The sequence below is a fragment of the Alligator mississippiensis genome, chromosome 3, assembly GCF_030867095.1.
Source record: "Alligator mississippiensis isolate rAllMis1 chromosome 3, rAllMis1, whole genome shotgun sequence".
NCBI classification, from domain to species: Eukaryota; Metazoa; Chordata; order Crocodylia; family Alligatoridae; genus Alligator; species Alligator mississippiensis.
Genome location: NC_081826.1, coordinates 115,888,948 through 115,914,114, shown reverse-complemented (window position 1 = coordinate 115,914,114; position 25,167 = coordinate 115,888,948). Strand labels below are relative to the sequence as shown.

The 25,167-nt window shown below is 40.9% G+C and overlaps 1 protein-coding gene across 6 annotated transcripts in view; it reads left to right on the top strand.

Annotated features, from left to right (window-relative positions):
• Nucleotides 1-25,167, top strand: part of LOC102563423 (hypothetical protein) — a 718,626-nt gene that overhangs the window by 559,380 nt on the left and 134,079 nt on the right. For all 6 annotated transcript variants that reach the window (XR_009460815.1, XR_009460817.1, XR_009460816.1 and 3 more), the window contains exon 12: nt 7,096-7,173. The gene's annotated coding sequence lies outside the window, so the exon portion shown is untranslated. The remainder of the gene's footprint in view (nt 1-7,095; nt 7,174-25,167) is intronic.

Genomic DNA, 25,167 nt, shown 5'->3' with positions numbered 1-25,167 from the left:
TTATAGGGAAGCCTGCTGGGAAGAGAGATAGATCTGAGTGCCTTTCTGATCAGGCAGATATCTAAGGAAAGCTAGTAACTTGCTGGAAGTGATAAGAGGGTGGAAAACAGCTGTAGGATCAGTAGATTTTTGTGGAGAGGTACTTGAGGCAGAAGCCTTGATGCACTGTACTGAAAGAAATGAGGCAATATGGAAGGCACATGCTGAGGAATGTTGAGAAGAACCAGAGAGGAAGCCTAGGATAGGTAGGTAATGTAGGATAGGATCCTGGAAAACAGTGAAGTAAAGCAGTTCTGAACTGAGGGCAGACAGTTGTCATGTATTATGGGTAAGGAATGCTGGTAATCCCTGACTTCTAGGGGGGAAAGGACTAATGAGCAGTAGAAAGCTGTGCAAGAAATGGGAAGGACAGTAGGAACTGGTGGCTTGTGAGCAGAAAAGCAGTTTTTTTTATTTTTTTTATTTTTAGGATATTTAGTTTGGTTGGAAGGCCGAACCAGCTAGAGAAAGACACTTCCAGGAGGTGAAATTGAGCAGCTGTTCCCCTACAGAGGATTTTTTCTGAATGTGACTTGTAGACTTCTCTGAGGAATGTAGCTCTCACATCTCTTCAGCAATTGTTTTTTCCTCCACTGAGTACAGGGATAAACTATTACTAATGCTTAACGTATGACTGTTCCTGAATTTCCCCCAGTATATAAATCTCTATCAAACAATGTTCTTATTTTTGCAGCAAAATAAACTCTTTTTTCCAACTCTAGAAGCTGCTGTTATTTTCTACAAGAAAGGAACGAAGTGGAGCAAGCGTTGCCTTGCATTTTTACAGGCCCGTGAAACTGTTGGCATAATGCTGTTTTTATAGGCTATTATTTTCCACAGTCCTGCTCCCAGGTAACTGCTGTCTCACATAAAAACCAGGATGTCCATATGTGGGGCCTGATTTACTCAAACATTCTAGCTGCCTTGTGCCACTCTAGCACTGCATAGCAACTACAAGCCTGGCTTAACTACAAGCATGTAGTGGTGAATCTAGCCTTTAGGGCTAAGTACAGCCAGTCAAAAAACCCAGGGCTAAATTGATTCAATCTTCACAGGTTAGTCTAAACTGTGTAGATTGAATTGATAAGCAAGTGAACAGACATTCACTTTTGATTCCAGAAATGCAACTATATGACTGCAGTGCCCCAGTCCAGAAGCCAGGGGTGCTAGAGCACACCTCTCTGCTTGGCTCAAGCAGGCAGCTTGGGCCTAAGCTAACCCACACACCCTGTGTCAGGGGGTTTGTGGGGGACGTGAAAAGCATCCTGGGATGCTGGGAGACTGTAAGTCAACTTGAATCTGAAGGGGATCTGAGATAGAACTTCAATAACCTGATTTAACCTAAATCAATTAAGTCTGGTACTGCATATATCCAGATTCATCTTAAACTGATTTCAGCCATGTTGAAAGTGTTTTATGTCCACTGAACTTCTGTTATGTTACAGATTTGAACCGGTTTCTGATCACTTACACCAGTTTATGTGTAATTTCTGTCTCTAGCCTAAAGTTGGTTATGCTTCTGTGTGATATGCCAATGGGGACTAATATTTCTGGCAGGCATGCTACAAATTAGCACTACACCCTCACTGTGTACCACTCTGATCCCCTTCCCTTGCCCAATCAGTCACTCTGCTTTCTGTTCCCTGCCTTATCTTCTGCTTTGCTTTCTGTTTCCTGCCTTATTTGCTACTGTACTGCCTGTCTCCTCCCCAGTGTACCATGTGACACACAAAAGCTGCCTGTTCACTTGCTGCCTGTGGCATGTGTACTACAGGTTGGCCACTCCTGTGATATACAATCCAACTCCAAAAATGAGGTTCCATCAGCTATTTAATGGCTTTTAAAATATATATATAAATACAGGATTTTTTTTGTTGTGATCACATCCTTTTTACCTTTGGTTGCACAGCCGTAATTTTATTTTAGCATTTTAAATATAAGACTAAAACAATGGGGAACATACAAATTTGAAAAATAGATTTGTGAATAATTTGAGTAAATGCAGATAATGCTGAGAAAATATTGCATTCCAATAAAACCAGAGGATCAATGCTCAATAGATATTAACTGGAATAGAAGGGGGCTTGGTTTGTGACCAAACATTGGTTAGTCAGTTGGACTGGGTGAATTACCTGGAGTGGGAAATAAAAGGGTTGTAATGTAATTCAATTTGTACCACAAGGTAACATTCTGGAATTGAAGCAGGTCATGTGATCCTTTGCATATTTTTGTTTTATAGGTTGTGTTTCTATCCTTCAGTGATTTCTAGTTTTTTAAATCCTTTTTTAAAGTGCTAGTCTTCTTTTAAATGTATTCAGTTGCAGCTTCTGTTGCTGCCTTTGATAGTATGTTCCACAAATTAACCCTTTGAAATATTTCTCTAAAACGCCTCTTGAAAGAATATTTCTTTCCCAGCAAAATTTCCCTCTTGAGAATGAGACATGTTAAAAAATATCGGGGAAATCACAATTTCTTTGTGCAACTTTTTTTTTAAATAAACTGTTTGGCCTAATAGGTCTAGAATAAAATTGATTTCTGGCATTGTTCAAATTCACATACTCCATAGGACCACAGTCTGCCCATGAAACAGAGGTGAGCTGATTTGGATGTTTTAAGTCTATGTAAAAAACAATTAACATTTGCTTTTGCAACTAAATGCATAAGGATAATCTCTTTATCTGAGCTTTTGATTTGGATGAGATGAGATGATCTATAGCGATGCTGTCTAATATATCAACTGGTATAAAAAGGTGATTTTTTTTCTTTTTTGCAATAAAATGTTTTGCCTTGTCCCTAGGTGATAAGACTTGTGAAATAAACTTATGTGTACAAGAACTCTAAAGAACAACATCCTTTCTTGTCTCTGAATTACGCATCAGATACTTTCCCATATTTCTAAAGGAACGGTCTCAAGAATTACTCAGTGCAAATCATGTGATGTATTCACTGTTTACTGAGACTAATTAGCTCATTTTTTTCCCTCTAATTTTACTAATAAACACCAACTTATAGAAGACAAAATTGAGAAAACAGTATTGCCTTTGGGTTTCATTGGGTTTTGTATGTATGGCTTGGAGAAGCTTTTGTGTAGGAAGAAACCAAAATGTTGATGCTTGGAGTCTGAGCATCGTGTTGGGGTAGCTTCCTCAGTAGCATGAGATCTCTCAGAGAAGATGAGGCCTCTTCTTGCACAGGTGCTGTGGGGGGGGGCATGTACTGAGCATAGCAGCTGTCACACCCTGTGTTTCTTTTGTGTCTCTGGATACATTCTGTCTTTGCAGGCTGTCTCTGCATGCTGCTGATAGTTTGGCTTGACCTCCTGCTTTCTCATCACAGGGCCAGATGAGACCACAAACACTGTAAGCTGGCCCTGAGTTCGCTGAGAACCAAAAGTCACTACGATTAATAAACTATACTTCAAATAAGTGGTATTTTGAGAATTGGGTGGCTCAATTTAACTATTCATATTCAATTTATATATGATGCAACATTAATTGTTCTGTCTCGCGTATGAAACAATCCCTATACAAGGCTTCTGGATCAGCTATGTCATAACAGTCGTGTGGTGCTTTATGGACTACTATAATCTTATATGTTTCCCTGATTTATTATTCTCTGTCTGAAGCAGCTCACTGAAGCCTGAAGCATTTTCAGTTGAGAGGGAGAGTGCTGGTCTTCATCTCCTGTTGTTCATTTTCAGAGGAGCTAGAGCTTGCCTGAAAATGCTAGTTACCACCTTAATCAGGTTTAACTTTCTGCTAGGTCACAATATATTATTTCACATGGAAAATATATTCCTCTGCATCCTTAAGCCTCTTGTCATCAGGGTATTAAATTATCTTGGAAGCAGGTTAAGATAATGGTGGGGTTGTTTTTTGTTGAGACCTGCAGTGAAGAAACAGATAGTCTTTCTACAGGGACCACTGCATTAAAAATGTCTTTTGTGCTATGCTTACTAAACTGCACTGTGCAGCTACCATCACATTTGGGTGATGATTACTTTGTAGGAACAAACCTTTTGTTACTGGCTTCCCTTCCCCTCCATCTCCTATGTTAGCTTTCTTCTCACTGTGTGCGGTCAGTAAGAGAGTTTCTAGGGGGAAACAAGACGATCCAGTTTGCTTAGTTTGAAAAACCACTTCTCTTGTCTGTAACCAATTTTTTGTAGCAATATATAACCCCATAGATCTGCAAGTGGAGAACAATGCAGCATTCTGACATTATTTTGATAGCTAAGGAGCCTATCACGATCATGTTACTTGAGCCTCTGATTTTTTGCTGTTTCTTTATTTACAATTACAAAAAAAAAAGTTGGCTTTCCAAAAGAAAACCTAACAGAGGTGAACAGTGATTCTTTGTTGTGGAGGGGACAGCCAGAGGAATAGGAATTTTTCAGAGGAAACACAACCACATTTGTCTACAGCATGTTTCACTATCCCAGCCATCCAGTCCTTGCTGACTATAGACAATGGAGCCAAATACAGTGCTTAAATGTGGATATTAAAACCCTGCCAGCAACAACGATTATTAAATAACACCAGAATCTCCCCTAATCTTTTTCTAAAACAGTTGGAATTGGGTGCTGGCCTAATGTCTGTGGGCAGATTATTTCAATCCCTTGTGAAAAAGAGCGCCACTGTAAGAAGTTAATACCTCTGGGACAGTATATTGGAAAGCTTCATCTGATCTACTCTGACAAATGATAGTAGTGTATTTTCCTGCCTGAGAAGGTCCCATCCATAAAAGTTAGGTTATGCCACCCACGGCATGCTCATTTGAAACGCCAACTCAGATGCTGATAGCAATTCAATACTAAGGCAAATGTGTTCTTGCGTTTGTTTGATAGAATGTCTTTCACAAAGCATATATCTGCAATTCAAACACAAGAGAAATAATGTCTTCCACTCTTACAGCTTCAGTCCCTAGGATGTTGCACAATGGCTGGGTGACAGGGAGTGTTGCCCAAAAATACTGTGCTGAATTTCTACTTTAATAGAGTGCTGTGGAATTGCACACAATAGTTTTATCTTCATATGCCTTTCAAAGTTCCTTCCAAAAGAAGTCCAACCACATACCAAGTTGCTCTTGTGGATAAACTAGACCCCTGGATCCAACCAACTAGGTTTTGAATGTGCATATTGGAAGTCCATCAGTCTGATTCTCCTCTCACATCAGTGTTTATTATTGGTGCAACTTTGGCTTCAATGTACTTGCTCCTGATTCAGATTTGCACAGGAAAGAACTAAACATGTCCTCTTATCAGTTTATTTGATTAAAAATATATAATTACTTTTTAGTGCTGCAGAGAAAAGATACACTCCCATAAAGAAACAAGGTTGTATCATAGTCCCCTAAATTGATTGTAACGGGTCTTTTTCCATCTGCATGAGATGAGCAGGACCAACTTAACCCACTTGATCTACAGCCAGAGATCTTAATCCATTTTTTTTTTTTTCTTTTGGTGGCCTCTTAGTGAAACTGCTCTGTAATTGTGACTAGCTTAATGGTAGTATAGCTGGTGCTTTAATGACTAGAAGGAATTGCTTTTTAGTGACATGGGTGCTGTGTGCTGGGAAAAGGGATAGAGAATGATTATGATTAAGGAGAGAGAGTACTCAAGACCATGAAATGCTGGTGACTTAGCAAACCAAAGCTATGCATTCACAGGTCCTGCTGAATGTGCTGCTTCAACAAGGAGTTGTAAAAATATGATGCAGGGCTCCTACAAATGGTAGAGCTATGCTGCAGAACTACTGCTGTACAATAGGCCAGGCAAATTGAGATACAGAGACAGATGGAGGGGGCAATTTCTTGCAAATCCCTGACTGCCTTGGACATCTGGTCCTCCTTGAGGAGGATACTTCAACAGCTGTCTTTTGTCAGTGAGAGAAAATTGTATACTCAACAACAGGATCTCGTAACAAACCCATATTGTTGATTCCAGTTACAAAACTGAATCTGAAAAAAGCCTTTGATAGGTTAATAAAGGTGGGACCTTTATTAACAGGTACCTCCTGTTTCTATACCTTCAACTCTGTCTAAATCTATCATTATTCTGTTGGCCCTAAACCAGGCTGGGTGTTCAACAGTAACAGTATTTCAAAATCTGTGGCTGCATGAGGTTTTTTTTTCTTTTGCATTTCCTCCTACTGCTTACAGCAAATATCAGACATGATTTTCTACTCTTGCCAGTATAAAATGGGTATAACTTCATTTCCTGATTTAAACTGGTTTGAGAGAGCTAGGAAATTAGAATTAGCAAAAGGCAATGCCAGCAGTAGCCAACATAGTGCCCCAGGCAGCATCCATAATAGTGAAGCATGGCAGCAATACAAGGCACTGAAAACTTCACCTTGGGAGGTTTAATAAAGTGTCACCTGAAGGGGTAGATCCTGCATCTTCTCCTAAATACTTTTACAGGTTGTTGGGGTTTGATGGGGCTTTACAGGTTGTTGGGGTTTCACTTCCAGATTGAAGTGAACCAAGATTAGTTTTGTTCCAGGCTGACACCCCATTCTGGTTGTCACAGGAAAGATGCAGGATATGGAAGTAGGTTCAGGAGGTCAAATGCCAGTTAAACCTGCACTAGTAAATTCCCGGTAATTCACTTGAGTTACTTCATATATATGCTTATGTAGTTTAGAACTATACTTGACTCTGGAATTTCAGAACAAAGAATTCAAGTGGCACTAACTTATTCAGCTAGCTTTTCTAAGCCTAGTAAGTGAAGTATCAGTTAGTACCTTCACTGCATGACAGGCCTCAAGTGATTACAATTTAAAACCAAAGACACCTAGGCTGACTTAGGTTTTTGTTGTCGCTCTTCAGTCCACTGCATCCTGTGCTTTGTGTAGTCAGTTTCAGTCCTTGTAGTTTTGATCTGGTACAAATAAATTAATACAGTTTCTGAAGGAAGCTGTAAATTTGGAGTGTGTCGGAAAACCAGACACTGGTAAAGCAAGTCCAACACTTCCTTGCACTTTTAGTAGCTCCTTAGCATGACACTTTCGTTTTCTTTGCATCCAGTAAGCTCACTACATTTAAATTCTATTACAGATCCATCGTTTTTGGTGTGGAGGTGATAACAAGAGAACTTTCTACCTGTCTCAGATGCTGGAAAAGTGTGTTGTCATGGTAAGTATGCTGTCATGTAAGGGAGAAAGACCCATGAAACCATGGTGCGGATTGTAATCTGGCTCTGCACAAGGGCTGTCATCCCCTTGTACAACCATCTAGTCTTCTCTAGTGGGTGTGGAGGACCAGGGTCTACAATCATTCCACATATACTATTTTATAATGTAACCACTGATATTTTCTTTTGGTCATATTGTTTGAGAAATTGTTCATTTCTTATGCTGCATGTTTCATACTGCAAGAATACCATACTGCAATTTTCCTGATTGCACTTCACTTCAGGTCCCATTTCACTATTACATCCAGGCCTCAGAGTTCCACAGAAGTGTAGATTGTAAAATTACATGTATGTCTTCTCCCACATTTAAAGTGGTAAGGTGTACAACAGTATGCAATTGAAATTGGACCTGACAGTCTCACATCCTAGTGAATTTATTATCTGATGGAGCTGACTGGCACACCACAGTTCTGTTTTGCAACAACTGCTGTTTTACAATTTGTTTTCATTCTACATGGTAACAAAATACAACCTTTAAACCTGCCACAAAACAAAATGGGCCAGGCATCTGTTTTCATCTCTAAAGATCCAACTTGTGATTCTGGTCAGCATTAGGATTAAGTCTCCCCAACTGGTATGGAGACTAATCAGCACTATGCTAGGCACCTTGCTGAGCTAATTAGATCCCGCTGGGGCTGAGTAAACTACCTATTAACTAACTTGCTTGATTTTCTATTGCCCCACGTTTAGGCTCAGGACAGACATTCAAAAAGCCTGAGCCTGAATTGATTCAATCTTTGCAGGTAAGTCTAACCTGGCTAGGCTAAATCAGTTTTGTAGCCAGACAGACATCCCAGAAATGCAGGCACATGACTGCAGTGGCTTAGGCTAGAAGCTGGCACTATGGCAGCCTTTCCTTCCCTTCTACAGAGCTGAGCTGAGGGGGGTGGGGCATGGCCAGGCCCTGGCAGGATGCTGTGATTAGGGAGGAGTGCCTCCCCCCACCCGACCAGCCCAGCATGGAATATTTATCACCCCTAACTCAGTGTTTATCACCCCATTAAGAAAACAGCAGAGGGACATTACCAGATACCTGTTGATTCTGCCTTTGTCCTGTGTGCCATAGCTCAGAGGTAGACAGCATGTGGTATGCTAGATAATGCTGAGAGGTGTCTGTGAGGGATGGGGGGATGCCAGCTTAGCAGAGAGTGGGAAGAGGAGGAGGGGAGCAGAAGGCAGGCAGACACCTGAAGAGACTACTGGAGCTGCATCCAGGGAGCAGAGGGGAGGGGCCAGCATTGTTGTGGAGCAGAGAGCCCTGCCCAGACCAGAGAGCATGCCGAGATGCTGGGGGAGTCTGATTTGATTTAAACCAGCAACGGGTCTGGGACAGACATTGCATAAATCGGTTTGAGCCAAATCAGTTGACTCTGGTACTACATTCAACCAGGTTTATCTCAAAGTGGTTTATGTGCACTGAAAATGTGTTCTGTTACAGGTTTAAACCAGTTTCTGATTACTTAAACTGGTTTATCTGTAACGTCTGTCCCTAGCCTTAAGGACAAGTCAAACCTTTTCTCTCTGGCCATACAGTATGCTTTGCTTCGGAAACTGATTCCTAGCCTGGAATACTTCCAGATGTGATTCCTAGTTCTTTCTTCCTTGGCCCTCAGATTGCATCCTGATGGCAGACTTTGGCTCCCAACCCCTGGTTAGTACCTCAGGGTGCATGCATGCATGCATGCAATGCAGCGCTGTATGCTTTTAAAAGTGCCTGGTGCTGCGTCGCATGCATTTGTACAAAAAGTGAACTGTGCATCAGTGCTGAGAAAATAGTGGCGGTGTGCTTTTGAACTAAAACACATTGAAGGTGTTTTAGTATCAAAGTGCACTGTGGCCATTTTTTTAGTGATGACACACATTTCACTCTTTATAAAAATACATGTGACACAGCGCTGGGTGCATCAGTTTGCGTGCTCCACAGACTCAATTAATTGAGTCTGCTTTGATGTACTGGATTTCCAGCATGTGGGAGCAGACAAATGTGGGGATAGAAGTGGGGACTAGCAAGGGATAGAAATGCTATAAACAGAAAGGAAAAAAAATAGTGGTGTGAAAGTATTTGATGACCCAAATTTCCCTGCCATGTTGTGGCTAATGCGTATTGCTCTGGATCAGGAAACCTGGACAAAATTTCCACTAATACCACAGATTCTTTCTGATTTTTGGGAAAGCCACTTAAGTTTAGTCTTTCATTTGTGAAATGGAAGTAATAATACATCTACTTCACTGGGCTTCTTGCATCTTTGATTCACAATTGTAATGGTCTTGTAGATTATCAGGTGGAAGACAACGTAGATTAACTAAGGTACCTTTCTGAGGTTGGTAGAGCCTTCTCTTCCAAACTGAGATCTAGCTAAGATTTTATTTGAGTAATAAGCAGGCTGTACCATTGCAAACTGTACAGATCTGTCTTCATTATAAAAACTGTAACTTACAACTATCCATGAAGTTTTTGCCACGGAACACTTGTTTAAAAAACACTTGTTCACCAGCTTTCACGTTCCCTCTTCGGGAAGTGCAGGGGAAATGTATGTGCTAATATCAACTGCAGAGAGCAGCTGAGCACGCTGGAGAGCCCCTCATGCTGCTGTGGGACGCTCCATCTGCCCCAGCACCACAGCCATCACGAGCTGCGCTGCTAACTCAAGGTATGTAGAAAAAACTTTTAAAGCTGTGCCTGTGTCCAAATCGCTGATTTGCTGAATCAGATTGTCAGATTCAGATTGGGCTAAATCGAATTGAATCAGAGACAGTGGTCCAAATCAACAGATCGAATCACTGTTCCTGATTCGGGCCAAATCCAAATCCAAATCAAACAGGGCCTGTTTCACACACCCCTAGTGTTCACTAAGGTCCTGATCCAAAGTGCTCTGAGGTTCATTAGGAGTGTTTCCATTGACTACAATAAGTTTTGATCAGGCCCAGAACTAACATTGGTCAATGTTACAGTGGAAACATACATGATGATGATGAAAGGCTAAGGGACCTGAACCTGTTCAGCCTCCACAAGAGAAGGCTGAGGGGGGATCTAGTGGCCTGTTACAAACTAGTCAGGGGGGACCAGCAGGCATTGGGAGAGTCCCTGTTCCCCCGAGCACTACCAGAAGTGACGAGAAATAACGGCCACAAGCTGGCAGAGGGTAGATTCAGCCTAGATATCAGGAGGTGTTACTTCACAGTCAGAGCGGCTAGGATCTGGAACCAACTTCTAAGAGATGTGGTGCTGGCTCCTACCCTGGGGGTCTTTAAAAGGAGGCTGGATGAACACAGTTTGACTCCAGTACTCTTTCCTGCCATGGCAGGGGGCTGGACTTCATGATCTGCTCAGGTCCCTTCCAACCCTACCAACTATGAAACTATGATGCTCAACAATATATAGGTATGATGCTGAACAATATATAGGTATAGATGTAGGAATACTTTACTGTCAGTGTGAAGAACACTAATATCTCTACCTTTATGCCTGTCTCTCTAAGTGTTCTCCAAACCAAAGCTAACCTAAGCATCAACTATTTTTGGAGCTCAGCTGTGATTATGTAAGGCATAATTAGTTGTAATATGTCTGAAGCTACTTTGGCCCCTATGCACATTACTATGTTTGTGCAAATGCTACCAAAAAGACTAGGATTATTTTTTGTCATTGACCTTGGTAGATTTAGGATTTTACTCCTCATTATTAACCAATATAATTTATATAGTCTGAGCCATATCTCCATTATCATAATTTATCAACTATCATCAAAGATCTCTATATCTAGAGTAATAGACAAATAGGGCTGGAAGGGTCCTCCTTTGGTCACTGAGTCCAACACTCTGCCTGAGGCAGGATCATACCTATCCAAACCATCTTATGCAAATGCATAAGCTAACCTCTTAGTAAAACTACTATCTACCCTGACACAGCACAAGACATTTATAAAAGGTTGCTAATATCTGTTCAGGAGATCCTAGGTAGAGGGCATACCCCTACTACAGAGGAAGGTTCATCAGCTGTACTTAAAAGAAAGACACTGTAAACTATACCTAGTCCTGGACAAGGTATGTAGATCTAAATCTGAAATTTAAATGTTCACTTTGAATATATCCACATATGGGATATTAATTTGACATAAGGGCCAACCATGACATTCAATTACAGATGCAGGTCTGTATTCAGAAAAGGTTTATTTGAGGGGCTTGGGTCAGGCCCATCTCTGTAACTATTTATAATAACAGTACCTGGCTGTGTCTGCCTTGCAGTGGTCTAGTCAGATATCTAGTTAAACAAATATCCTTTCCCTAATTTGCTACATGGAACTATACAGTATGATAGCCAAAACTGTTATCACCCATAGGCAGCAATTCCACCAGGTGATCTCCTGTGAAAGGAAAACTTGCAGGTGCTAGGGTAAACTTTTCTCAGCTGGAAGTTGATCCTACCTTTTATTGCCAAATGCTGTGTCAGCCAACCTGCTTAGGCTTATCCAATTACACACAAATTGCTTATACATATAGCATGTGACACTTTTAGTATGGTTTTCTGTGATTGTGGTGTGTTTAATGCTCCATGATACAGTGAGACAAATGGTACAAAAGACTCTTATGGAAATCTGAGTTGTGCAGGCAGCATTTAACTTGAAAGCATTGCCATTTTTTATAGGCTTTGAAGAGCAGAACAAGTGTATTTGGCTTTATCTGTTTTCCTTTATACACCTGTGTAATTCTTCATTTTAATAAGTGGGCTGACATCTTTCATGGAGGACTCAGAATCCAAACCAAGTTGTAGTCCCAGACTTTGCAGATGGGACCACTGAACTAATGACCAAACTAAGATGGCCATTAGTTCTGTAACAGGGGGAAATGGGGAAGAGACCTGAACAGCCCCAAAGCTTGAGATGTGTAACATTTGAGTCTGAACTTCAACTTGTCAACTTTCATTTCTAATTAGCTCCTGTGGGAATTGTAGTCTTCCTCCAGTACATAGGTATGACTCCTTCCTGCTGCCCATGGCAATAATGGAGGACACTTATTTGACTCGGTCTTCAGTGTGTGTGTGCGCATGGAACTTATTTGAACAATAAGATAATGACCTGTGTTGGAATCTGTTTAAACTGTGTGAAATGTGAAGGCACTCAGGGTATAAGTAAAAAGGGAAAATAGAAGCTATTATACCGCTTTCTGGGAACATAAATTGCCCTAAAAGGGAGTTAATATTAGATTCAGACTTGCAGTCAGACAGAATAGTACCTTAGATTGCAGCAATGCATTTACCCCTCCAGCCTGTAAGGTTGTTATCTTAAAATGTTGAAACATAAATCATCTAAAGCATGATTCTAGGAATAAGGGCAGAGCACAAACTTGTCAAAAATGTGTTTCGTTGTCAGAAGTATTCTACTACTGTGATTAATGCAAATTGGAAATACGGTCTGACGTGTCATATGTATGTTACAGATCCATTAAGAATAGACCTTTTATGACTTATTTGTATCAATGTTATAATTCAGGCTAAAATATTCTTAATGTTAAAATGAGGTGCAGTCCAATAAAAACAAGGCAATTATGATATAAGTATACCACTGTGGGTTAACTTCACTATGCAAAAACTTCAGGGAAGGTAGCTTTCTATAACTACATTTTCAGGAACGTGCGCATAAGCACTGGGTTTTTCGGTTTGTTTTTTTTTAATATACACTTATTTGTGCAGCCCAAAATTTAAATGTAAAAAACTGCTGCAAGGATTTTAAAGGTGCACTTGAGGCCCCTTGAAAACATGTTCTGGTTGGTAGGCATATAAAGTCGCTTGTTATACAATAGGTACTCCCAATGCAAAAGAGCAAACCAATACTTCAATTCAGAGCCTTTTTTAGGCTGACAACCAAACATCTGAAGGCTATCTGGGGAGCAATACACACTTCTAAACTTATTCTTACAAACACAGTGAAGGTTAGTGGAAGTGCTGGTATTTGTTTTCTGTATTTCTAGTACTACCATATTACCCACGCTCATTTTAGGCTGTGTTTTTAAAAGTTCTGCTTGGCTGAGATCTGGCAACATTTGTGCAGTAATGGGGCTTTTTTGTGCAATGTTCTGGTTTTCTTAATTACTGTAGTGTTCTTGCATCAGAAGAACAGAGCATTCTATTGTGAATGATAGTTTTAAATTCAAATCTAGTACAGGGATATACAAGAATTCCCACAAAAAGGGAAGCCAGGAAAGGTGACCATTAAATTAGTTGATAGTTCCACAAGGAGCACAGACTTCAATAGAACAAATGTTAAAAGGTTTGTGCTTAAACTGAAGTGTAAAAACCATTACTAAGCACTCTTGCTAAGCAGCTGAATTTATGAGGGAGCATAACTTTCCAAAGCCATTACTCTGTAAGACTCAAAACATGACAGCAGTTTCAAATCGAACAAAAGAGGTGCTAAACCAGTAAATCCCCCAACCCAGCATATCCTGAGTCTCCCATCAACATGGCTTTAGTATGGTATCTCTCAGGCTTGTAGTGTATGATTATTATCCTCTGGAATAAATTGATACTGACTGCTGTAACATCTTAAAGATAGCCATGCAGCACATACAAATTGGGAGACTAAATTGTAGCATGTATCCAAAACTTCACTGAATATATCTTTGAATGTGAAATATCTCCAAGAGTTAGCTGGTTTACTCCTGTAAAGCTAGTTAGGAAAAGAGACTTCAGAACATGTGTTCTGTGAGATTAGGGGCTGCTCTTGCAGTCAGAGGAATTTAAAGAAGCAATGTCTAATGAGTACAACTGTAGCTAAAATATTTGTCTTAAAGAGCTAGAAGTCAACCCAAGCATAAACTAAACATTTCTGAATCACCCTCTGAGATGAGACACCTAATTTATCTGAAGAAGTTTATCTTATTGGACAGGAGAAACATATAATTGCTTTGAAGAGATCAAATCTCTTCTTTTCAGAGGAATTAATTATTTGAACAATTTACTAAAAATGTGTTAGGTTCTCAGTTACTTAAAATCTTTAAATAGTGATGGGCTTTCTTTGTATATTGAATGGAAATTGAGTTTGAAATAGGAATTGCTGGTGAAGTTCTAAGGGATGCATTATGTAGGAGGTTAGATTAGATAACGATGATAGAACCTATGGCCCTGCTATGGCTAGATTATTAGGAAGACTACATATTCATTAAGGAGCAGTAGAAGTAAGGATGCAAAACTTGTAGACTGGGCCCCAAAATCTTATTTTTAGTTGAGCTCAATTTAGTATCCCTGGAATCAGAATGGTCAAAGTGTTAGTTGGTGGACATATGCACTGTGCATGTGCTACTAGAAGAAGTCTATTTGCAGGCTGGTAAATGCCTGGGCATTCAGGCACTTTGCATGTGCATACAATTACAGTGTCAATCAAAATGCTGTTATTGCCTTCCAGCTGCTGAAAGTTTGCACCAACATGCATTTGTTAGTTCTTAGGTAACTGCCTGTTGAGAGTCAGAACAAAACATGCTTGACACCAGCCTAATGGAGCATGGAAAACCATAGTGAAATTCTGATTTTCTACCATTTTGTGTGTGTTTTGGGAACCAGTTTAATTTTTAAATCCTCTTTAGGTTCCAAGTGTTTCAAATGTAAAAGAACTTGGTCTAAATATAAAGAAAAGAAACCCAGACTGTATTCTTTGACTTTTATTTTCTTTTGCAGTTAGTTGCACTTAACTGGGTGCAGTCTTGGAAACCCTGATTAAAGTACCGTCATCCCTAACTATGAGTCTCTGCCCCTTCCTGCCTTACAGACACTAATTTTAGGCTCTTCTCTTTGGTGTTAAAGCATTTGGGCTTGGAAAACATCAACACTTTCTTTGCAGCCATGAGGACATAACATTTAATTTAAAAAATCAGCTGAATTGCACGAAGTGCCTGCTTTTGGAATCATAGGAAAACCCAAAAATATCATACAATTGAGTTTACAATATGTTATTAATAGAACATTTTTTGGTAATGTTTTGAGGTTATTTGTGTGATTAAAGGCTTCAGGGATCTTATCCTACTGTTTAAAGTTGCAGCAGTAGGTTTGGCTCAGGAAGTTCAGAGATGGCCTTTTTGTGAATGTGATCAGTGGAAACTCTTAGGTGCTTGGTGCACTTGAACATTATGCCACTCTTTTTAGGTATCCTTCAAGAGTTGAAGTCATGACTTAGATCTGTTAGGTGCTATGGACCTAGCACCTGTGGACACAGGAAAAAAAAGTCATAAAGAATGTGGATTTTAATGTCAGAGTACACGTTATATTGATCAGTTTATGTAAGACATCAAAATAAGAAAAAAAAGTTGGCCTTTTGTGAATGAAAAATTGTGGGTAAGAACTTCTCTAATGCTCTTGTACAACTCATCTGGTGCAAAATTCCCAGCAAAGAACACCACCAAAAAAGGCTCTTTGGCAAAGGAAGTGTGCACAGCAGAGTTACAATCTCCCTAAGGACCCTAACCACCATTGGTATAAGGATTGGAGACAAAAATGTAGGGTTGTTCCACCTGACATGGATGCTGGCATAAAATGGGAGAGCTACACACCCCTCCCTGAGGTTCCCCGGAGTGGGGAAACAAGGGAGAATTGTGCCTCTTGTGTGTGTCTACTTGGAATCAAACAGTTAAAATGAATGCTTGGGATATGCCTTGCAAGGCTTGCACATATTACCTCTTAACACATAGAGACCTTACTGTTTGCTGCAAGGCCACTAGGGAACTAAATCTGATTTCCATTTGGACTGGAACAAGTGAGTTGCCCTGCTCTGATCCTTAAATCAGGAAGCAGAACAGTTTGCTTTTTCATCTGACCCCAGCTTTTTATTTATTTATTTTTTCTTCCCTTCAGCCCATCCCACATTCATGCAAAGTGTAGCAAGGTGTTAACTGATCTGGTTCACCCTGACCACCAGACCAAGTGACCTTCTTTAGGTCACATGTGGAGTCCAGAAATTTGGGAACATTTCTAATTCATCTGTGCGAGTTCCAAAAGTATCCATTTCCATTGCCAAGTGGAAAATGAAGCTGTTGTCAGTCTAGGGTCAGCACAGGCTAAGGGCTGGGGAGCGCCTTCTCGTGCTTATTCACTTTAGTCTGTGGTCTATTTGTGTTCGTTCTTTATTGCTGGGTGTTTCCAAAGGGAGTGAAAACCTTTGTGTAGTGTCTCTTGGCTTTGAATCCTGAATCTACAAAGGAAACTTTTTATATCTGACTGCTTGGCTTGAATGTATTCCTTAGAAGCCGAAGAAAGTTGCTGGAGAAGAAAATTTCTGTAGGTGAAATCATGTTCAGAGCTGTTGCACCAGAATTCAGTGACAAACGTTCAGCCAGGGTTGTGCTAAGATTGGAAGAGCTAGCTTTTTAATTGAGGAGGTTTATTCAAAGCTCCTGTGGTCTCTCTTTCTCCTCTTCTCAAACATCACTGTGGTAGACTCTATTGGGTGCAACTTGTATTGCACTTTCCAGTTGCTAGTAGAGCTATGCAGATAATTGCCATTTTTGTTTTGCTGGCCTAATTTGGGGGTGGGGAATTAATTCCAGATGGGACATTGTGTTTAAAATGCACATGAAATCAAAATAAATGTAGGCTCAAGACATTTTGAAACTGAAAATAAACATTTTTGTCTTGAAAATGCTGAAAAGAAATGTCCCAATCTTTGTTTAGGCAATTTTGCCTGTGTTTGCAAATAGATTTGGTGAATAAAATAAGTAACAAGAACAGTCACCCTGGTCTATTTGCTAGTTTGTATTGTAAAAGTCACACAGTTTTACAAAGCAATTTTCCCTCTGCCTACATTAGGAATTTGTATCAAACCTATACACACACCTACAACAATATTTCCCCTTATTTGGAAATCAATCTATTGCCATTTTTGGAAGTTGGTATGAGTCAAAATCTTGCTTTTTCCTATGGAACCCTACAGCTAGTTCCACAATACTGCAGGGGCAGCCAATAGCTGCTAACACAAGGCGCATGAGTCATTTTCCACTTATTTTTATTATCTCCTGCATTTACTTTTAGCTGCATGATGTAATGACAGGAGTATGGAGGAGGGCAGGTTAAGGAAGGTCAGTCTATATTGTGTTGCCTCTGGATCTTGTGTATTTGCTCTTCCTGAATCTGTTTACACTTTGTGTAGCTTGTCAGTGATTCATTCTTTCTAAATTGTGGTCATACTTAACTGTCCTCAGACATTAGGATAGTCCTCAGAACAACCACAATGTAGATGGGGAGGACATCTCCCCAAAATTTTGGTATTTCCCCTTGAAGCCAACTAAAGGTGATGAATAATGTGACTATAAATTCTTTTCTCTTAAGTGGAGGATTGGTAGTTTTCAAAGCCTATAAGAAGTTCTTGGGCTCCTGAAGCAGGATTTGAAGCCAGACCTAAGGAAGGGCATAAGTGCCCAACAGGTTCTGCATCTTGCATGTTACTGGGAACTTCAGGACTATGGCAACAATACTTGGAGGACCTTGGCCATTACAGAGCTGCCTACACCAAGGCTACAAGTCCAAAGGCAACTTCAAGCCACTTCTATGCACTTCCAGTACTGACCTGACCCAGCCTTATGATAAATTAATATGATGGTGCAAGTGATAGTAGTCTACGAGTGTCCCAGCTTTACCTTTAACAAGCCAGGGGATGATTTCTTGTGTGGCTCAGACTGCCAGGCAGGCTTCATGATGATAAAAGTAGCTGAAAAGCTGTTCCTCAGACTATAACGTTGCATGCAGGTTAATGGCTCTTATTTTCTACTGTACTCTGTATAGTCACTTATGCCTGTGCTAAGGGGTACAGGATGCAATGTATTCATTTATTACAGTGATTCCCAACATTTTTAGCCTTAAGTCACCCCTCAAAATGTCAGTTCTTAGCTTTTGCTCATTCTCTGACTATGGAAAAACAATAAGGACAACTTTTTTTTGTGTGCAAAAAACTGAGAAAACCCATAGTGAATCAGAATGGTTTTGACACTATAGGCCATGTATAGATGAAATGAGAGGCATGTGTGCATGCCACTTTGAAGCGGGTTAAATACTTTTGCACCGCTTTAATGGTGTTGGTGTTCACATGTGTCTGCAGTGCATTGTGCAGTAATTCTAGCTCCTGTAGCAAGTTCGGCGGCGTAATGAGCCTTAAATGAGTTAAGGCACAGCAAACTAAAACTCCTCTGAGGAGTGAAGCATTGGGCTCCGTGCAGCTTAAGGGCTCTGCAGTCAGGGGGCTGTGTCAGGCTAGTCAGGCTGTGTCAGGCTAGTCAGGCTAGTGATCAGGGGGCTGAACTAGGTGACCTGATGAGTTTCCTTCCAGCCCTACTTTCCTATGGTCTGCATGAATAAGTCAGTTCCCACCTTTCAGAGCTATTTCAGGCTCTGTGGGTATTTCCATGGGTATTCTGATTCATCAGAGAATATTGCAGTGGGTTAAATGAGTTCCTTTACACATCTCTTAGAGAAACTCTTTCTGCTCAAATGTCAACATTCCTAAATTCTATGCAATCCAGTGTGTTATGAGTGTTTTTTGATGTCTTGTGTACTCACAGGAGTATAGGACAGGTTTGTAATCCAAATGTGAGGTCATTGGAGCAACTGGTTTCTCCCCCACTCTTGCTTTTCTTTATACTCACAGAGATGGGTAGCCATGATAGTTTGAAATGAGCCAGAAGTCAGGGCAGGGTGGCACTTTAGGCTAGGTACAGACATTCAAAAGGCCTGAGGTGGAATTGATCTAAGTTATGTGGTTTTCTGTAAGTGGCATAGTTTAGATCTGTATTGAACAGAACACACATTTGCCCTCTGGGGGCAGGGACATGCTAATCTTAGACTGGGTTCCATTATTTTTAAACCAGTCTATGTTCGCTAAACTTCTGTTATGGGTCTAGACCAGTTCTGTGTGTCAAACTTCTGTTCTGTTATGGGTATAGGCTGATTTCCTATCACTTATACTGGTCAAGTGTAATGTCTGTACCTGGCATTAGAGACTAACTAGTTCAGAGAGGCATAAACTTTGCAGGTGACAGACTACTAATCAGATGCTACAAATGGACTTGCAGAAAGCAGGGGTTCTAAATGGAAGGGGATTTAAATATAAATAATAGGAGGAAGGGCACTGCTAAAAGAGGTGAAGGTGGGTTGAATTGACTAACAGATTCTAAAATTTCTTCTTGCCAAGACATGAGTCAAACTACAGTTCTGCTTATGCCGCTATATCTTAATGTTTGACACTCACACCAAATGATGCTTGGTGCCTACTCACCCTTTGGATACAATATTGAGCACAGCTTTCAGTAAAGCTTTAAACTCAGCATCATTTACTTAGACTTTAGTTATAACTTTGATTCTGTTTCCCATGAGATTCTCTTAATTAAACTGGAGGGTACTGGCCTAGGCCAGTCTACAGTGAGGTGGGAAGACAACTGGCTTGGAGGCCAATTCCAGAGAGTTGTAATCGATGGGATGGCTTCATTCTAGAGGGCCATCTCCAGTGGTGTCCACTCAGGGATCGGTGCTTGGACCCATGCTCTTTAACATCTTTATCAATGACTTGGATGAAGGGGTGGAAAGCACAATGATTAAGTCTGCAGATGATACCAAGCTGTGGGGAAATGCAGGCACATCAGAGGATAGGATTAGGATCCAGGATGACCTTGACATACCGCTCCTATGGGCTAAACAGAATCAGATGAGGTTCAACAGGGAAAAGTGCAGGGTCTTTCATATGGGTAGGAGGAACCTTCACCATAACTACACAATGGGTGGTGGTCCACTGGCTGACACAGAATCTGAATGGGACCTGGGGGGTGACAATCAACCAGAAGATGAACATGAGTCGGTGCGATGAAGTCGCCAGCAGAGCAAATAGAACGTTGGTGTGCATCAGCTGATGTGTTGCCAATAGATCCAGGGAGGTGCTTCTCCCTCTCTATTCTGCATTGGTGAGGCCACAGCTGGAGTACTGTATCCAGTTCTGGGCACTGCACTTCAGGAAGGATGTGGATAAGCTCAAGAGGGTACAGAGAAGGGCCACCCGTATGATTAGGGGCCTGGAGGATAGGCCCTATAAGGAGAGACTCTGTGAACTGGGTCTGTTCAGTCAGAGTAAGAGAAGACTGAGAGGTGACTTGAAAGCCACCTACAAGTACATCAGGGGTGAGCACCAAGATCTGGGGGAGCAACTCTTCAGGAAGGCATCCACTGGGAGGATGAGGACCAATGGGCACAAGCTAAAATTTAGGCTGGACATAAGAAAAAAGTTCTTTTCCATAAGGGCAACTAGAATCTGGAACACACTTCCAGCAGAGGTGGTACAGTTGCCATCCTTGGAGGTGTTCAAAAGGAGGCTGGATAAGCACCCCATTGAGCTTGTTTGAGTCCAATAACCTCCTGCCCATAGCAGGGGACCATATCTGATGATCTTGCAGGATATGGATATGTGCCTAGTGTTCATACATTAGATGGTTTAAAAGGCAGGTCAGCTTACAGAGTGAGAGAGAAGTTTTTACCCAGTCAGTGTCCATATGAGCCATCTAACTCAGTGAGACATACAGTAGTCATAAAACCTGTCGTACAGTCAGACAGCATTCATCTGAATCTAGATTTTGCAGGCATCTGAAAAATGTAATTATGTTGCTACATTCTGTGAAAGACAGAGTTCAATCTTGGGAAATTACAACATGAATACAGTAGAAAATTCAGAAAGTCTTCAAACTGCTATGGAGAAAAGAAAAGTACCCTGCAGGGGTGTGTACAAGAGGCCCTCCTCTTAGGGCTAGTATAATATACTTGCAGCAAAGTAGCATCTCAACTGCATTTATGGAATTTTAGCTATCATGTAGACTTGATCACTAGTTCCTTCAGATAACACTTCATTTTAAATGAAATTCTGAAGAACAAAAACCTTTGTTAACACAGAGTTAATATTTCCTACTTGTATTCCTTGCCCTAACAAAACTTAGACGACTGAAAACCTAGAACCAAGATACACACTTAAGCAACCTGGATTTGATGTTTTGGAAGGGCACACGTTACCATCTGACACCCTTAAGTCTTCCTTAAGGAAGGATTTTTTTTTGTTATAGTTCAGAAGAATATTAAAAAAAGATAAGCACAATCCTTTTCTGTCTTCTTGAATGAAATGCGTGAATGTTGTTAAACTGAAAATATTACTTATCTGGCAACAGACCATTTACTTCTTAACAAATGCATAAACAATTTCTAAAATGTATTTTGTGACACTTCTATTCAATTTTTCTTATTCATTAGATTCCATTCCTTTTTTCCCCCTTAAATTCCAATGTTCTAAGGCTTAGCCCCATTAAGAAGACTCTGAATGAATTCACATTCCCTTCTGGGTTGTGGAGGCTGAGCATTATATCTGTCGAGTTATAGAATTGTGGCCTGAAGAACCAGGGGGTATCTGGTTGCCTTCCCAAACGGAGAGAGAGAACAAACAGCAGGGTCAATATTGCCTTAAAGTATGCTTTAGTTTTCCCCAACCGAGGACCAATTTATTCCCTCTAAACAAGGACTGATTTACTCCCTCCAAATGAGGACCCACTTATCTCCTCCAAATGAGGACCTGTTTATCTATTTATCTCCACCAAGCAAGGACCCAGTTAACTCTTTAATAAATCAGCTTTATTGAGCATTATAAAGTATTAACCCAAGCATGCATATAGATGTAATCGTAGCAAATTGGTAATTGTATATTACCAGTCCTAATAATATACATCTTGAGAGCTGGCCAGGCGTCTTGGAGTGGGCTACTTCCTTGAAGGAAGATCAGATGTCTTCAGTTCTCAGGCATTGTCAGGGTAAGGAGAGGGGAAAGGGGAAGGGAAGGGAAAAGTAGAGAAGAGGGAAGGGAAAAATGGGTAATATTTATAGTATTTTAGTTACATAGCTGCCAATTTTCTCTTTTTTGTCAACAACTTGGATTATGTCTTCACTTTATTGTTGTTTCTCCCCTTTTCTTGGTACCAGGAGCCATCTTCTCCAGTTATGGGCGGAATGTGCTATAATAAGCACTTTTATTCATAACAAGCATTTTTATCATTAGACTCTTGCAGAAAAACAAGCCACATCAGACCCTTTTCTTTGTAGAAAACAGGTTCCACAGTCTGTGGCATATGCTGACTTTGTGACTGTACTCTAGCCCACTTATATCAAGGCTGCTAGGCCTAGTAGGCCTAAGGGACCATTTTAGTCCTGTCAAGTGTCAAGAGGCTGAACTGCCTTCACAGAATCATAGAAAATGAGGGTTGAACTAGATGACCTCCTCACTCAGGAGGTCATCTAGTTCAAGACCCTGCTCAAAGCAGGACCATCCCAAACTATATTATTCCAACCAATGCATGCTCATTACCTTTGGAAAACAGTTTTATCTCTCTCAGCTACTACATTATATATCAGAAATCTGGAGTACTGAAATGGCTGTTTCCTAAAGGTAGATAAAACAAAACACTTCCAACCATGAATAACTGGACTTACTAATTCTTAAAAATGATACAGTAGTATTGTACAATGATCTCAAACACTGTCCTATCATTACTGTTGTTTAGGGCTATTATTATTATCATAATTATTAATAACAACAGTAATAATAATCATTATTATATAAAGAAAAAGGGGGAAGGGAGGGAATGAAATAACCAATCTAGTGTTTCTCCTATTGTCATCATGTTACATTCCTATGCAGGAGAGCTGAAAAAATAAATGTATGTCCTTATTCATAATCTGATTGAATTTGCCCTGTCAGAAGGCCAAAGTTATGCCTTATGCACCATGTGTTCATAGATTCATAGATTGTTAGGGGCTGGAAGGGACCTTGCAGATCATCGGGTCTAGTCCCCCGCTCTGAGCAGAAAGACAACTGGGGGCAAGTGACCCCATTGAGGTGATTGTCCAGTCTCCTCCTGAAAAACTCCGGGATAGATGACTGAACTACTCTGGAGAGAGTTTATTCCACAGTCTGGACACCCTGACTGTGAAGGAGTTTTTCCTGGTATTAAGCCTGAAGCGGCCTTCCAGGAGCTTATATCCATTTTAGGCTAAAGAGGCCCAGGTCCCTCAGCCTTTCCTCATATGGCTTGCCTTGTAAGTCCCTGATCATACAGGTGGCTCTATGTGTTGTTGTGTTAAGGGAATTCTGTAGTCATTCCTTGTGCATGTTATCAGTACAATTTCAGCACCTAGTAAAGGAAATAAGTATCAGACTTGTTGCTGTCACTTGCTTGAGATTAGGGATCAGTTAAAGCAGGGCTGTCCAACTTCTAAGCACCTGGGGGCTGTATGCAGTAGAAGCTGCACACTCTGGGGCTCCACTTCTGCAAGCTGTAGGCCTCGGCTGGACTCCCTCACAATCTGAACTGCACATGTGGGCATACCCCCCCCAACACCACTGCACCAGGTGCATGGGGGGCCATTGCATGCTCAAGCAGGTGGTGCATCCCCACCCCCACCACATGCACTGGTGGCCTCACCTTGGCTCTCTTGCAGCACTGTGCCATGGGCTATGTTGTTGCCTTCCCCGGCGGGAGCAGAAAGTAAAAGTTCAGAGAGGGATGGGGAGCCTAGAGGCCCTTGCTGCAGCAGTAGCTTCCAGAGCAGTAGGGCAAGTGGCAGCCAGGTAGGAGCTTGGGGCATATGCACTAATCCCTCATGGGCCTCATGCAACCTGTTGGCCACCAGTTAGCCCTGAGTTAAAGGATGCACTGTCTTTACATCTCCATTCATGAAGCACCAGGCATAAACCAATTCCATAACTAAAAGTTGTGTAGTATTTGGCTAAATCTTGCATATGCAGGCTTTTTCACAGGACTGTAAGACAGTTGGGGTGCACAAGAGGATTGGTACTACAAGAGACCTGTAACAGGGTAATGTGCAGAGCATTTGGATATGCAAGGAATGTCCCACTAGGAGCTTTAAAAAAACCCAGAAGAGTAAGCAAGGGAGGAGGAAGCAAGCTGTGAATAGAACAGCTTGATACAAGAAGGGGCCATACTGCTGTGCTAAGGCCAGAGCCAAAGAGCTCCCCATCTAGCATCCAGGACAAGACAGAATGATTTAAGCTTGTTTGTTTGCTTGCTTGCTTGTATGCTGTTTAAATAGTATGTATTTGGGAGGGCTGGCTGAAGAGTTCCTCAGGGAGCAACACCTGCCTGCAGAAGTCACCAGTCTAGGCCATCTGCTTAGAAGACCTCAGAATACTTCAGGCTATATTTCTCAAGAAACTCATCATTTGGCTTCTCACAGCTTCATAAAGCAGCAAGGCTAGAACATTAGAGCACTTTTTCTCTCTCTTATTGTTCTTATAGATTTATGAATATAGTGAGCTACTCCATGCCTTGCTGTGATATAACACAGAGCACAGGCTAAAGAAACATATTTGAGGGAGAAAAAAAACATATGAAACTGCCAAAGCCTGAGTAACGTACAGATAGGCAAACATATTACCTCACCAATCTTTCTCCATCCTGGGGTGGCTGAGCTGTTTTTCAGATGGTAAAGCCCATATGATAAATTTTAGCTTTAGTATACAAATACCTGTATAGTCTGGAATGTGGCAACCGACCAGTGGATCAGTTGCTTTCTAAATCTGGCTTTAATTTTTCAGAAGTTCACCTGTATCTTTCCCCTGCTATTTTTCTGTTTGTTGCTACTAAGAAACTAACTTAAAGGTTTTGCATTGAATTAAGTTAGGATCTGCAAGTATATGTTTCTTCATTTATTTGTCTCTTTAGAAAAAATGCCTCTATAGTAATTTAAATTTAAAATACTGATATGCCACAACCCATCAGTTGTGGTTAAGGAACCTCTGGATTAGGGGAGGAAGCTTAATGTAGTTGCAGCAAGGGAAGTTTAGGTTAGATATTAGAAAAAACTTTCTCGCTAGGAGCGTAGTAAAACACTGTAATAGGTTTCCCAGAGAGGTTGGGGAATATTTGTC